This window comes from Microcaecilia unicolor, chromosome 2 (genome assembly GCF_901765095.1).
Source record: "Microcaecilia unicolor chromosome 2, aMicUni1.1, whole genome shotgun sequence".
Classification (NCBI taxonomy): domain Eukaryota; kingdom Metazoa; phylum Chordata; class Amphibia; order Gymnophiona; family Siphonopidae; genus Microcaecilia; species Microcaecilia unicolor.
In genome coordinates, this window is record NC_044032.1 from 104,315,968 (window position 1) to 104,331,171 (window position 15,204).

General features: G+C 50.5%; 1 protein-coding gene across 1 annotated transcript in view; it reads left to right on the forward strand.

Annotated features, from left to right (window-relative positions):
• The window catches only part of KIF2A (kinesin family member 2A), a 443,213-nt gene that overhangs the window by 153,351 nt on the left and 274,658 nt on the right, over nt 1-15,204 (forward strand). The gene's annotated exons all lie outside the window — the stretch shown is intronic.

The window sequence follows — 15,204 nt, forward strand, 5'->3', positions numbered from 1 at the left end:
ATATTTAATGAGGAAATAATTCTTGGAAATATGTTTGCAACACCATTATTAGACATAGGTGAAACACCATTATTACAAATCACTCTCTTCTAGTCCACCGGTGTGATTTTCTTAGGGCTGGGTACGTATAGTATTTTCTCCAAGGACAAGCAGGCCATTAGTATTCTCATTTAGGTGACATCATCCGACGGAATCCGGTGCCGGCGCTGCCTAGCACATACAGCAAGTAGAAAATTGTAGCAGTGTCCCACTGCGCATGCATGGGTGCCCCCGCCTGACTCATGAGCACATGTTCCTCAGTCTCTTTTTTTTTTTTCCAGGAGCTGACAAGGTTTTGCTTTTGTGGTCTCTCTTCAGCGCATATTAATGGATATTTTTTCTGTGCAGATTTTTTTCCTTCATTGCTCTCATTTTATTCATAGCTTTTATTTTTAGTACATTTCCCTTTAGGCTATTAGATTTTCAGCTTTTCAAGTTTTATTTCTTTTTTGCGTGGCTCTTTAGGCAGGAGCACCAACCTCAATTTAAGCCTTGCCTCTTTTTAATGCTCAAGATTAAGGAATTTAATTAAGCTGTGATTCTTTTCTCTGTTTCTAAGAATATCCCCAATGACTTCAAAAGGTATGCCAATATAATTGGGTGCTTTCTGCAATTGACCCGCACAATTAGTGAATTGGGTGCCTGATTTTTGTTCTCTCTGTTTACAAATGCAGCTGTCATCTGAGGTACTTGACCTGGTAGATCATATTTTTGAAGGCTGTTACTTAAGCTCACAGGGTCAGTGAGCTTCAGGCCTTGGTAGTAGATGCACCTTATGCTAAGTTTCATCACAACAGAGTAGTCCTCTGCATGCACCCTAAGTTCATTCCAAAAGTTGTGTCTGAGTTCCATCTGAACCAGTCGATTGTCTTGCCAGTGTTCTTTCCCATCCTGACAAAAGTGCACTGCACACCTTGGGCTGCAAGTAAGCATTGGCCTTGGAGCGGACTATGCCCTACAGACAGTCCACCCAGCTTTTTGTTTGTTTTTGTCCCAACAGGATGGGGGTCACCCTTGGGAAATGCACCATTTTCAATTGGCTGGCATATTGCATTTCTTTCACTTATGCCCAGGCTGGGCTGACCCTTGAGGGGTATGTCAAGGCTCGCAATGTTAGGGCCATGGCTGTGTCAGTAGCCTATTTGAGGTCAGCTTCCATTGAAGAAATTTGCAAGGCTGCAACATGATCTTCGATCCAAAAATTCACGTCTCACTACTGTCTTGAGCAGGATACCTGATGTGACAGTCTGTTTGGACAGACTGTTCTATAGAATTTGGAGTCTAAAGTTCAATTCCACCCTCCTAGGCCTGTTTTCTTTCTGTTTCAGACTGCACTCTCAGATTGTATATAGTTTCAGGTTAATCTGTGTTTGATCTTGCTATTGCGTGGTCCAGTTGACCAATGGTTGTTTTCAGTGAGGCTGGTAGTTAGGGATTCCCACATGTGAGAATCATAGGCCTGCTTATCCTCAGAAAGCGAAGGTACTTACCTGTAGCGGGTATTCTCTGAGGACAGCAAGCCCTATATTCTTACATACTCTCTCATCTCGCCTTGGAATTGTCTCCAATTTTCTTTTATGCTCTAGTATTGTATTGTTGGTCCTGTGCTCTCACAGCGGGTAGAAATGCACTTATGCATGTGCAGTGGAGCACAGTGGCGTAGCCAGACAGCCAGTTTTGGGTGGGCCTGAGCCCAAAGTGGGTGAGCACAAAATTTTCTCTGCTCCGCCCTACCTCCACCTCAAAATATAAATACTTTAGCTAATGAGGATCCTCAAGCTCAGTCAGCTGAAGACTTTCTCTGAAGGTGGCCAGAACTCTCTTTTACCAAGCTTGGCAGGCAGCAGCAATGACCCTAAGCCACTGATGCCAGCACCCCATACATGCTTAGCTGTCGATGGCTCAAGGATGCTGTTGCCAGAGCTTGGTAGAAGGGAGTTCTGGCCGCCTTTGGAGGAGGTCCTTAGCTGGGGATGCCTGGGAATCCTCACCAGCTATACAGCAAGGGTTAGGACTGTTGTAAGACCTACTTGGCCCAGGTCAGAAAATAAAGGAGGGCTCCCCTCCCCGATTCCCTCTCCTCTTTGCCTCCCTTCCAATTTTCCACCTGCCATTACTATCACACCAACAAAACCTCACCAAACAGAACAAGGGATCACAAATTAGAAATAAAAATATTTAGACAAAAATTGAAAAGGAACCCCAAGAAGTTAAACATAGCATTACTGCAACACTGGAGGCACAAAACATGCATTTCCTTTTCTACAGAACACAATACAAAGACATTTCCTATGCACATTTCCAAAAGCTAACATATTCCATTTAAAACATTTGAAATAAAATACTTTGTTTCTACCTTTGTTGTCTGGACATTTTATTTTTCCATCTTGCTGGTTCCAATTTCTCTTTTCTGCTTTCCTCTCTGCTGTCTGCTAATTCTTCTTCAAGCGGCTGTAGTCCATTTGTCTTTTCTCCTCTCTCCTGTCTGTTCCCTCAATATTCCTGCCTCTGACATGTTGGTCATTCCTTTGTAGCTCTTTTCTGCCTCTCTCTCACCCTTCTTTGTCTCCTTTTTACTTTTCAACTACCTATCAAATTTCCATCTTCTTCTTTCACCCACTAGCTCTCCCATTCCCCATCTTACTCCTCCCCATCCCTACTTTCTCTTTTATCTTTAATCTACTCCCCATTACCATATTTCTACTCTCTGTAATCACAATCTCTCATTCATTTCCTTGTCACCCCCTCCTCCCCCTCTTGCCCTCTCCCACAGGGTTCCACCATTCCCATCATCTTCTCCCTCCACCCTTCTAACCAGCATCTGATCCCCTCCCCACCCCACCATGGTAGCCTTATATTTTCCTGCCCCTTCTCTCTTCATTCCTGTTAAATAGTAATAGTAGTAGTCCTCTCCCCCATGGCCCAGCATTTCCCCCCTCACCACCTACTGTGTACCTCTCATCCACCCCCATGTCTATCTCCCCCTCTCATTCCCACTGTCCAACGTCTCTCTCCCCTTCCCATACAGCATATCTACCTTCCTCCCCTCTACCAGCATGTCTAACATTTCTCCCTTCCCTCCACCCCTATGCCCACCATTTTGCCCTCCTCTCCACCCCTATGTTTAACATATCTCCCCCTCTCGCCACCTATCCCCTCTCTATGCAGCATGTCTCCCTCTCCTCCACCTCATATGCAGCCAAGACTTCTCCCTTCCTGACCCCTCCACCCCTTTAGTGGATCTCTCCCTTCTTCCCCATGCAGCTTCTCCCCCACCCACCATGCCTCATCATTCCATCTTCCCTCCTCCCTGTGCAGCATCTTTCCTTCCATCTTATTCCCTCCCCCCCCCCCCCCCCCCCGTGCAGCTGCTGTCCCCGTCTTCCCTCTCCCATTCCAACATCTTTTCCCCATCATCCCTTGCCCCGTTGCGTGCCACAACTTTCACCCCCATCTTCCCTCACCCTCGCAGGCCCGCCCAGCAGCGATTCCGATCGCAGGTAGCTCCTTCGGCTCGTACACGCTGCCTGTCGGCTGCCGCTCAAATCTCCTTGCAGCTACTAGCAGCGCTAACCCGGAAGCTCAGAAGAGAGGCTTCCGGGTTAGCGCTGCTAGTAGCTGCAAGGAGATTTGAGCGGCAGCCGGCAGGCAGCGTGTACGAGCCGAAGGAGCTGCCTGCGACCGGAATCGCTGCTGGGCGGGCCTGCGAGGGTGAGGGAAGATTGGGATGAAAGTTGCGGCACGCCACGGGGGAATGGATGATGATGGGGGCCGGAGCCTCCAGAATCGCTGTGCTGCTGGGCGGGCCTGACCCCAAATTGGGTGGGCCCAGGCCCACCCGGGCTCACCCGTGGCTACGCCCCAGGTGGAGCATGACTTGCACTCCAAAGAGCTCTGTAAAAGCTTGTCACAATCTCTGGACCAGGGAACATGGATCGTGTTACCCACATGTGAGAATATAAGTCCTTCTTTCCTCTGAGAATACCTGCTTACAGGTAAGTATCTTCACTATATGCACATTCTAGCTCACAGGTATACACCAGCTATAGGGAGTTTCAGCTGCATGTGCTAGTATTCTTTAAAAAAAAAAAAAAAAAAAGTGGGCGTCTACTATTTTTTTTTTAATACAGTAGGCTTAAAAATAGTGCCCAGTTATAGAACTACCTTCTGAGTGCCTCACTTGATGGTTGTTGGTGCTCAGGGCTCTTGTGACTGTAAGCCTCAGGCTTTGGAGCAATCCCTATTTACAACAGAACTCAAAGTGAAACCAGGAGGAGGAGTTTACCAAGATGACTCCCTGAGGAGTTTCTACATGTGATGCTATACTTCTCCGAGGACAAGCAGGCTCAATATTCCTATGTATGGGTTATCGTCCGTGATGGCCCAGGATTCCGGAACTTTCGAAAAGAAAAAGAAGTCTCCAGAACACGCCGCGCATGTGTGAACGGCTTCCCGCCTGCGACGTGAGCGTGCCCTAATCAGTTTCTTTTTCTCCGCAATCCTGGACTGTCAGGGTTTCCCCTGCTGTGCAGTTTTTCGGCTCAGGAGACGGTATTTTGGCGTTTACCACTACTTTTTCCTATTTTTTTTCCTTTCTTTTTCTGTTATTACTTCAAGTAAAAAAAAAAAAAAATCCGGTTTTTCCTTAATTTTCTTAGTTTTTCTCATCCTTTGAAGTTTCCTTTATTTTTCATCGCGGCCGACTTCTTTTTCCCTCTTTTGTTCCCTCTTTTATTGGCACTATCGAGCCTTTTAATTTCGCGGCCGCTATTATCCCACCTATGTCATCCAAAACGCCCAGCGGCTTGAAGCGTTGTACTCGCTGCAACCTGACCATATGGAGCACCGACCCCCCACGCGTGGTGTCTTCAGTGTCTTGGGCCCGACCATCTCCCAGCTGCCTGTAAGCTGTTAAAATTGATAAAGAAGCAGACCCAAGTGGCTCGAGAGGTTCAGCGTGAGAAACGTTTTTATGAGCGGTCCGGTCCTTCGGCACCGAGGGCATCGACGTTGAGGGAAGCAGCGACACAGAGAGCGCAGGTAATGGCTGCCAAGAGACTGCATCGAGCTGGGAGCAACGAGGCATCAAGTATACTGCATTCTGCCTTGGTATCAGGGGTGCTTGCGCCTTCCGTACCGACTGCTGAGGTGGCATCTGGGCCATCACCTGTGAGGAGGTCTCTGTCCTCGTCGTCGGCTGCCACCCAAGTCGATTTCCCCCTCGACGTCGGTGGAGGAAGCTTCGCCGGAGTGAGTGGGTGAGCGGCCTGGGGCTGATCGTGGCTGTCTCCTGCTGCGTGGCTGCGGCCTGTCCCCTTCGCTGTTGTCCATCCGGCGGGCTGCGGTCTGCCGCGTTGGTTGTGCCCCGAGGTCCTGTGTGCTGCTGCCATACTCCCTGGCCGGAACGGCCTGGGCGCGGATTGCAGACCACGAGACTTGGATCCATCCTGCGGTGGTGTCGGGGTGCGACCTGTATGACCGGGCCGACGGGGGCGGGACAAGAACCGAGAGGAGGCAATCAGCCCCAGCTTGTTCCAGCCCGCCGATCCAGCTACCTGTGCGACCGGGCCAACGGGGGCAGGGACAGAAACCGTGAGGAGGCAGAGTTCCATCAGCACTAGCCTGTTCGTCTGCCGACCCAGCTTTTCCCTGCCTGCTCCAATCCATCTGCCTGTTCCAGTCCATCTCTTCCAGCCACCCGACCCAGTTTCTCCCTGCTGCTCCAGTCCGCCTGATCCAGCTTCTCCCTGCTTGGTCCAGTCCATCTGCTCCAGCTTCTTCCAGTCCGCCTGATCCTGCTTCTCCCTGCTTGGTCCAGTCCATCTGCTCCAGCTTGTTCCAGCCCGCCTAATCCAGCTTCTTCCTGCTTGTTCCAGCCCGCCTAATCCAGCTTCTTCCTGCTTGTTCCAGCCCGCCTAATCCAGCTTCTCCCTGCTTGTTCCAGTCCGCCTGATCCAGCTTCTCCCTGCTTGTTCCAGTCCGCCTGATCCAGCTTCTCCCTGCTTGTTCCAACCATCTGCTCCAACTTGTTCCAGTCCGCCTGATCCAGCTTCTCCCTGCTTGTCCAGTCCATCTGCTCCAGCTTGTTCCAGTCCGCCCGATCCAGCTTCTCCCTGCTTGTCCAGTCCATCTGCTCCAGCTTGGTGTAGTCCGCCCGATCCTGCTCTCCCTGCTTGCTCGTCCATCTGCTCCAGCTTTTTCCAGCCCGCCTGACCCAGCTTCTCCCTGCTTGCTCCAGTCATTCTGCTCCAGCTTGTTCCAGTCCGCCTGATCCAGCTTCTCCCTGCTTACTCCAGGCCTTCTACTCCAGCTTGCTTGCTCCAGGCCTTCTGCTCCAGCTTGTTCCAGTACTGCTGCTGTGCTCTCCACCGCACTCACCTGCTCCAGCCTGCCTGCTGCCCAATTCACCTGCTCCTGCCTGCTAGCCAGTCACCTGACTGACTGACTGCTCACCCTGAAACCTGCCTGCCTCCCAGCCCATCTTCCTACCAGCTCATCACTCCCCTGCCCGGCTGCTCACCCTCACCTGCCTGTCTCCCAGCCCATCTACCTGCCCCGTGAACACCTCAGTCACTACTCATGGCCCCCATTCACATTCTATTCCTTGCCCTGTCCCTCCCTAATCTTTTCCCCCTCCCACCAATGTATACCACACGATCTCACTGCCCATCCATGTCCTCTCCCATCCTGCTCACTACTGCAATACCCTACCCACCCCTGTCCCCCACCACCTCACCATTCCTATTGTCCTCCTCCTCCTTCCTAGCTCTCAACCTTCAACACCTCCTTCCTGTCATGAACCCTTCCCCATTCCTCCTAAGCGCATCCCGTCTTCGTTGCCTTCGTCGCCCTACCTCCCCCACCCTCATCCGCACTCTCTTGCTGCTCCTCCTGCTATCCGAAGGAGACATCAATCCCAACCCAGGTCCCCCATACCTGTCCTCGTCCTCATCTCCTCTATGCAAACATTTCCACGATATCTCCAATCTCATCTCTATTCCCCTCCTCCCCCCTCCTCCCTCCCCTTCTCGTGCGCCCTGTGGAACGCCCGCTCGGTCTGCAACAAGCTTTCCTTCACCCACGATCTCTTCATCTCCCATTCCCTTCAACTGCTCGCCCTAACTGAAACCTGGCTCACCCCTGACGACTCTGCCTCAATTGCGGCCGTATGCCACGGAGGTTATCTTTTCTCCCCTTCTCCCCGCCCAGTTGGCTGCGATGGCGGCGTCGGCCTACTGCTTTCGCCCTCCTGCAGTTTTCAACCTCTCCTACCTCAGTCTCACTGCTTCTCATCCTTTGAAGTTCACTCCATCCGTGTATTCTACTCGCTACCACTCAGAGTTGCAGTCATTTACCGCCCCCCCCCCCCCCCCCGATAAGTCCCTCCCTCCCTTCCTTACTGACTTCGATGCCTGGCTCTCCGTTTTTTTTTTGAGCCCTCATCCCCATCCCTCATTCTTGGGGACTTCAACATACACACTGATAACCCATCCGACTCATACGCTTCTCAATTCCTCACTCTAACCTCCTCCTTCAACCTCTAACTGAGCTCCACCACCCCTACTCACCAATCTGGCCACTGTCTTGATCTCGTCCTCTCTTCTACTTGCTCACCCTCCAATTTCCGTGCATCAGCTCTTCCTCTCACTGACCATCACCTAATCACATTCACACTTCATCACCCTCCCCCTCAATCTCGCCCAACACTAACTACTACTTCCAGGAATCTCCAGGCTGTTGACACTCCCACCTTATCCTCTAGTATCTCTGATCTCCTCCCTTCCATCATGTCCTCCGAGTCTGTTGACAAAGCTGTCTCCACTTACAATGTCACTCTCTCCTCTGCTCTAGACACCCTTGCACTGTCCATCTCCCGTCCCACAAGGCGTACCAATCCCCAGCCCTGGCTGACCCCTTGCACCTGATACCTTCGCTCCTGTGCCCGTTCGGCTGAACGCCTATGGAGGAAAACATACTGATTTCATTTACTACAAATTCATGCTATCCTCCTTCCAGTCCTCCCTATTCCTCGCCAAACAGGACTATTACACCCAATTGACTAATTCCCTCAGCTCTAACCCTTGTCGTCTCTTCGCCACCCTCAACTCCCTCCTCAAAGTGCCCTCCGCTCCCACCCCCCACCCCCCACTCTCTCCCCAATCTCTGGCCAACTACTTCCGCGACAAGGTCCAGAAGATCAACCTCGAATTCACCACCAAACCTTCTCCTCCTCTTCATCCTATAACCTACTCTCTCAACCAACCAACCCAGGCCTCCTTCTCCTCTTTTCCTGATATCACCGAAGAGGAAACCGCCCATCTCCTCTCCTCCTCGAAATCCACCACCTGTTCCTCAGACCCCATCCCCACCAATTTACTTAACACCATCCCTCCTACTATCACTCTCCCCCCCCCCCCCCCCCCCATCTGTCATATCCTCAACCTCTCTCTCTCCACTGCAACTGTCCCGGACACCTTCAAGCATGCTGTGGTCACACCACTCCTCAAAAAACCATCACTTGACCCTACCTGTCCCTCCAACTACCGCCCCTTTTCCCTCCTACCCTTCCTCTCCAAGATACTTGAACGCGCCGTTCACAGCCGCTGCCTTGATTTTTCTCTCCTCTCATGCCATCCTCAATCCGCTTCAATCTGGCTTTCGCCCCTTACACTCGACAGAAACGGCACTATCTACAGTCTGCAATGACCTGTTCCTCGTCATATCCAAAGATCACTACTGCATCCTCATCCTCCTCGACCTATCCGCCGCTTTTGACACTGTCAATCACAACCTACTTCTTGACACACTGTCCTCTTTTGGGTTCCAGGGCTCTGTCCTCTCCTGGTTCTCCTCTTATCTCTCCCATCGTACCTTCAGAGTACACTCTCATGGTTCGTCCTCCACCCCTATCCCGCTCTCTGTTGGAGTTCCTCAGGGATCTGTCCTTGGACCCCTTCTTTTTTCAATCTACACCTCTTCCCTGGGCTCCCTGATCTCATCTCATGGTTTCCAATATCATCTTTATGCTGATGACAGATACAAGAGGACCTTACGAGACTGGGAGACTGGGCGGCTAAATGGCAGATGACGTTTAATGTGAGCAAGTGCAAGGTGATGCATGTGGGAAAAAAGAACCCGAATTATAGCTACGTCATGCAAGGTTGCACGTTAGGAGTTATGGACCAAGAAAGGGATCTGGGTGTCGTCGTCGATAACACACTGAAACCTTCTGCTCAGTGTGCTGCTGCGGCTAAGAAAGCGAATAGAATGTTGGGTATTATTAGGAAAGGTATGGAAAACAGGTGTGAGGATGTTATAATGCCGTTGTATCGCTCCATGGTGCGACCGCACCTTGAGTATTGTGTTCAATTCTGGTCGCCGCATCTCAAGAAAGATATAGTAGAATTGGAAAAGGTGCAGCGAAGGGCGACTAAAATGATAGTGGGGATGGGACAACTTCCCTATGAAGAAAGACTAAGGAGGCTAGGGCTATACAGCTTGGAGAAGAGACGGCTGAGGGGAGACATGATAGAGGTATATAAAATAATGAGTGGAGTGGATGTGAAGCGTCTGTTCACGCTTTCCAAAAATACTAGGACTAGGGGGCATGCGATGAAACTACAGTGTAGTAAATTTAAAACAAATCGGAGAAAATTTTTCTTCACCCAACGTATAATTAAACTCTGGAATTCGTTGCCGGAGAAAGTGGTGAAGGCGGGTAGCTTAGCAGAGTTTAAAAAGGGGTTGGACGGTTTCCTAAAGGACAAGTCCATAAACTGCTACTAAATGGACTTGGAAAAATCCAAAATTCCAGGAATAACATGTATAGAATGTTTGTACGTTTGGGAAGCTTGCCAGGTGCCCTTGGCCTGGATTGGCCGCTGTCGTGGACAGGATGCCGGGCTCGATGGACCCTTGGTCTTTTCCCAGTATGGCATTACTTATGTACTTATGACACCCAGCTTTATCTCTCCACACCAGACATCACTGTGGAAACCCAGTCCAAAGTATCGGCCTGCTTATCCGACATTGCTGCCTGGATGTCCAACCACCATCTGAAACTGAACATGGCCAAGACTGAACTTCTTCTCTCCCTTCACTCTCTATCTCAGTTGATAACACCCTCATCGTCCCCGTCTCATCTGCCCGCAACCTCGGTGTCATCTTCGACTCCTCCCTCTCCTCTGCGCATATCGAGCAGATAGCCAAGACCTGTCGCTTCTTCCTCTATAACATTAGTAAAATTCGCCCCTTCCTCTCTGAGCACACCACCCAAACTCTCATCCACTCTCTCATTACCTCTCGCCATGACTACTGCAACCTACTCCTCACCGGCCTCCCACTTAGCCATCTATCCCCCCTTCAGTCCGTTCAGAACTCTGCTGCACGTCTTATCTTCCGCCTTGACCGATATAATCATATCACCCCTCTCCTCAAGTCACTTCACTGGCTTCCGATCAGATACCGCATACAGTTTAAGCTTCTACTACTAATCTACAAATGCACTCGATCTGCAGCCCCTCCTTACCTTTCTACCTTCATCTCCCCTTATGTCCCTACCCGTAACCTCCGCTCTCAAGACAAATCCCTCCTTTCAGTACCCTTCTCCACCACCGCCAACTCCAGACTCCGCCCTTTCTGCCTCGCCTCACCCCATGCTTGGAACAAACTCCCTGAGCCCATACGCCAGGCCCCCTCCCTACCCATCTTCAAATCATTGCTCAAAGCCCACCTCTTCAATGTCGCCTTCGGCACCTAACCACTACACCTCTACTCAGGAAATTTAGACTATCCCAACTTGACATTTCGTCCTTTAGATTGTAAGCTCCTTTGAGCAGGGACCGTCCTTCTTTGTTAATTTGTACAGCACTGCGTAACCCTAGTAGCGCTCTAGAAATGTTAAGTAGTAGTCTAGGCAGGGGTGGACTTCTCGACACCCCCCACGAGGTTGTCGATCTTCGACGTCGAGACAGGCTCGGGTTCGGGCTGCTCTTAGGGAGCTTTTGTCTGACACCAATGAGGAGCGCTCATGGGAAGAGGAGGAGGACTCCAGGTACTTTTCGGAGGAAGAGTTGTGTGGGCTTCCCTCTGATTCTACTCCACCAATTGAAACTAGGATGTCTCCACCTGAGAGTCTTTCTTTCTCATCCTTTGTGCGGGAAATGTCTAAGGACATTCCATTCCCTATGGAGGTTGTGGATGAGCCCGGGGCTGAGATTCTCGAGGTCCTGGATTATCCTTCTCCACCTGCTGTATAATACAACAGCCCCTCTGTATAATACACTCAGGGAAGTGCTGATGCGGAATTGGTCTTGTCCTCTTTCTAATCCAGTGGTCCCCAAGATGTCCGAGTCCCAGTACAGAGTCCATGGAGAGCCTGTAATGGTGAATGCCCAACTTCCTCATGATTTCATGGTGGTGGACTCTGCTCTCAGAAGAGCCAAGAGTACTAGAGACTAAGCCTCGGCGCCCCCAGGCAGAGTGTCTAGGACCTTGGATTCTTTTGGGAGGAGAACATATCAGGCCGCAATGCTCGCCGCCAAGATCCAAACATACCAGCTCTACACGAGCATTCACTTACGGAACTCGGTGAGGCAATTGTCCAGTTTAGTCGAAGCACTTCCTGCGGAGCTTGCTGAACCTTTTCACCAGGTGATCAGGCAGTAGAAGGCGTGTTGCAAATTCCTTGCCAGGGGGTCTTATGACATTTTTGATGTGGCATCCCGAGTAGCTGCTCAAGGTATAGTGATGCGCAGACTCTCATGGCTGCGTGTCTCGGACCTGGATCAGAAGACCCAGCAGTGAATGGTGGATGTTCCTTGCCGGGGGGGATAATCTCTTTGGAGGATATGATTGATCTGATGAAAAGCATCATGATGCCATGGATACTTTTTCCCACCAGATGTCTTCTGCTACTGCCTCCTCTTCTAGGAGGTTTTTTTGGAGGGAGGAGGAGTGCTCCCTATTCCTTTAACAGGCGTAGGTACACTCCTGCTTCTCAGCAGCCGGTTCAGGCTCAGTCCTAGCAAGCGCGCTCTTGTCAACGCCGTGCGCCTAAGGCCCCTAGAGCTCCCCAGCAAAAGCAAGGGACGGGCTCTGGACTGGCTCCAGTGCAGCATAGCCACAGTAAAAGTGTCCGTAAAGGGTGCCTTGCCTGTTGGGGGGAGGTCGATATTTTTTCACCAAAGGTGGCCTCTTATAACCTCCAGAAAGTGGGTTCTTCAAATAATCCGGTTAGGATACACACTCAATCTGGTATCCAAGCCTCCAAATTGCGCACCGGGAGCTCAAACCTTCAGCTCCCAGCACAAGCAGGTACTTGCAGAGGAACTCTCCGCCCTTCTCAAGGCCAATGCTGTCGAACCCGTTCCACCAGGGGAAGAAGGGCTGGGATTCTATTCCAGGTACTTCCTTGTGCAAAAGAAAACAGGGGTGATGCGTCCCTTTCTAGACCTAAGGGCCCTGAACAATTTCGTAGTCCCAGAAAAGTTCAGGATGGTTTCCCTGGGCACCCTTCTTCCCATGATTCAGGAAAAAGGTTGGCTATGCTCTCTGGACTTAAAGGACACCTATACCCACATCTCGATACTCCCAGCTCACAGGAAGTATCTTCGATTTCGGTTGGGAACTCAGCACTTTCAGTACTGTGTACTGCCCTTTGGCTTAGCATCTGCACTCAGGGTCTTCAGAAAGTGCTTGACAGTTGTCGCAGCATCGCTACGCAGACTGGGAGTGCATGTGTTCCCTTATCTCAATGATTGGCTGGTGAAGAGCACCTCAGAGGCAGGAGATCTACAGTCCATGTGGATGAGTATTCAACTGCTGGAGCTACTGGGGTTTGTAATCAATTATCCCAAGTCCCACCTTGTCTCGGTTCAGAAGTTAGAGTTCATTGGAGTTCTGGTGGACACTCGTACGGCTCGAGCTTATCTTCCCCAGGCAAGGGCAGACAATCTCCTGGCCCTCGTGTCCATGGCTTGAGCTTCTCAACAGATCACAGCTCAGCAGATGTTGAGACTATTAGGACACATGGCTTCCACAGTTTATGTAACTCCCATGGCACGCCTACATATGAGATCAGCTCAATGGACCCTAGCTTCCCAGTGTTGCCAGGCCATAGGGAATCTAGAGGATGTCATCCATCTCTCCACTGACATTTGCAGTTCCCTTCAGTGGTGGACCATTCGATGCAATTTGAGCTTGGGACGTCCATTCCAAATTCCTCAGCCACAAAAAGTGCTGGCGATGGATGCATCCCTTCTGGGGTGGGGAGCTCATGTAGATGGACTTCACACTCAGAGAGCTTGGTCCTTTCAGGAGAAGGATCTTCAGATCAACTTCCTGGAATTACGAGCGTTCTGGAATGCTCTCAAGGCTTTCAGAGATCGGTTGTCCAATCAAATCATTCTAATTCAGACAGACAGTCAGGTTGCTATGTATTACACTAACAAGCAGGGGGGCACCGGATCTCGCCCTCTGTGTCAGGAAGCCGTGAGGGTGTGGCTTTGGGCTCACCACCATGGCATGTTTCTCTAGGCCACGTATCTGGCAGGCGTAAACAGTCCGACAGACTGAGCAGGATAATGCAACCTCACGAGTGGTCACTGAACGTAGACATTGTCCTTGTCCGCAAGGTCGTCCGAGCATGGGGCACCCCCTCGGTGGATCTTTTTGCCACTCAGTTCAATCACAAAGTCCTTCAGTTCTGTTCCAGGCTTCAGGCTCACGACACGCTAGCGTCAGATGCCTTTCTCCTACATTGGGGGACAGGCCTTCTGTATGCATATCCTCCCATACCTCTAGTAGGGAAAACTCTGCATGATTCTGATTGCACCTTTCTGGCCCATCAGATCTGGTTTCCTCTTCTTCTGGAGTTGTCCTCCGAAGAACCGTGGATATTGGACTGTTTTCTGACCCTCATCACTTAGAACGATGGGTCGCTTCTACATCCCAGACTCCAGTCTCTGGCTATCACGGCCTGGATGTTGAGAACTTAGAAGTTGCCTCTTTAGGCCTTTCAGAGGGTGTCTCCCGAGTGCAGCTTGCTTCCAGGAAAGATTCCACAAATAAGTGTTATTCTTTTAAATAGAGGAGGTTTGCCGTCTGGTGTGACAGCAAGGCCCTAGATCCTTTTTCTTGTCCTACACGGACCCTGCTTGAATACCTTCCACACTTATCAGAGTCTGGTCTCAAAACTAGCTCTGTAAGAGTTCACCTTAGTGCAATCAGTGCTTACCATCAACGTGTAGAAGGTCAGCCTATCTCTGGACAGCCTTTAGTTGTTTGTTTCATGAGAGGTTTGCTTTTGTCAAAGCCCCCTGTCAAACCTCCACCAGTGTCATGGGATCTCAATGTCGTTCTCACCCAGCTGATGAAAGCTCCTTTTGAGCCACTGAATTCCTGCCATCTGAAGTACTTGACCTTGGAAGGTCATTTTCTTGGTGGCTGTTACTTCAGCTTGTAGAGTCAGTGAGCTCCAAGCCCTGGTAGTGCATGCACCTTATATTAAATTTCATCACAACAGAGTAGTCCTCTGTATGCACCCTAAGTTCCTGCCAAAGGTGGTGTCGGAGTTCTATCTGAACCAGTCAATTGTCTTGCCAACATTTTTCCCCCGTCCTCATACCCGCCCTGGCAAAAGCAGTTTACATACCTTGGACTGCAAGAGAGCATTGGCCTTTTACGTGGAGCAGACAAAGCCCTTCAGACATTCCGCCCAGTTTTCTTTCAACCCCAACAGGAGGCGAGTTGCCATTGGAAAACGCACAATTTCTAATTGGTTAGCGGATTGCATTTCCTTTACTTAATGCCCAAGTTGGGCTAACTCTACAGGGTCATGTCACAGCTCATTATTTTAGAGCCATGGTTGCGTCAGTGGCCCACTTAAAGTCTGTCTCCATTGAAGAGATTTGCAAGGCTGCAACGTGGTCATCAGTCCACACATTCACATCTCTCTACTGCCTTCAGCAAGATACCCGACGCGACAGTCTGTTTGGGCAGTCGGTGCTGCAGAATCTGTTCGGGGTTTAGACTCCAACTCCACCCCCCTAGACCCATTTTTGTTCTGTTCCAGGCTGCACTCTCAGTTAATTGATTTTGGTTTTAGGTCAATCTATGTTATGTCTTCGCCATTGCGAGGCCCAATTGACCAGTGTTCATTGTTTT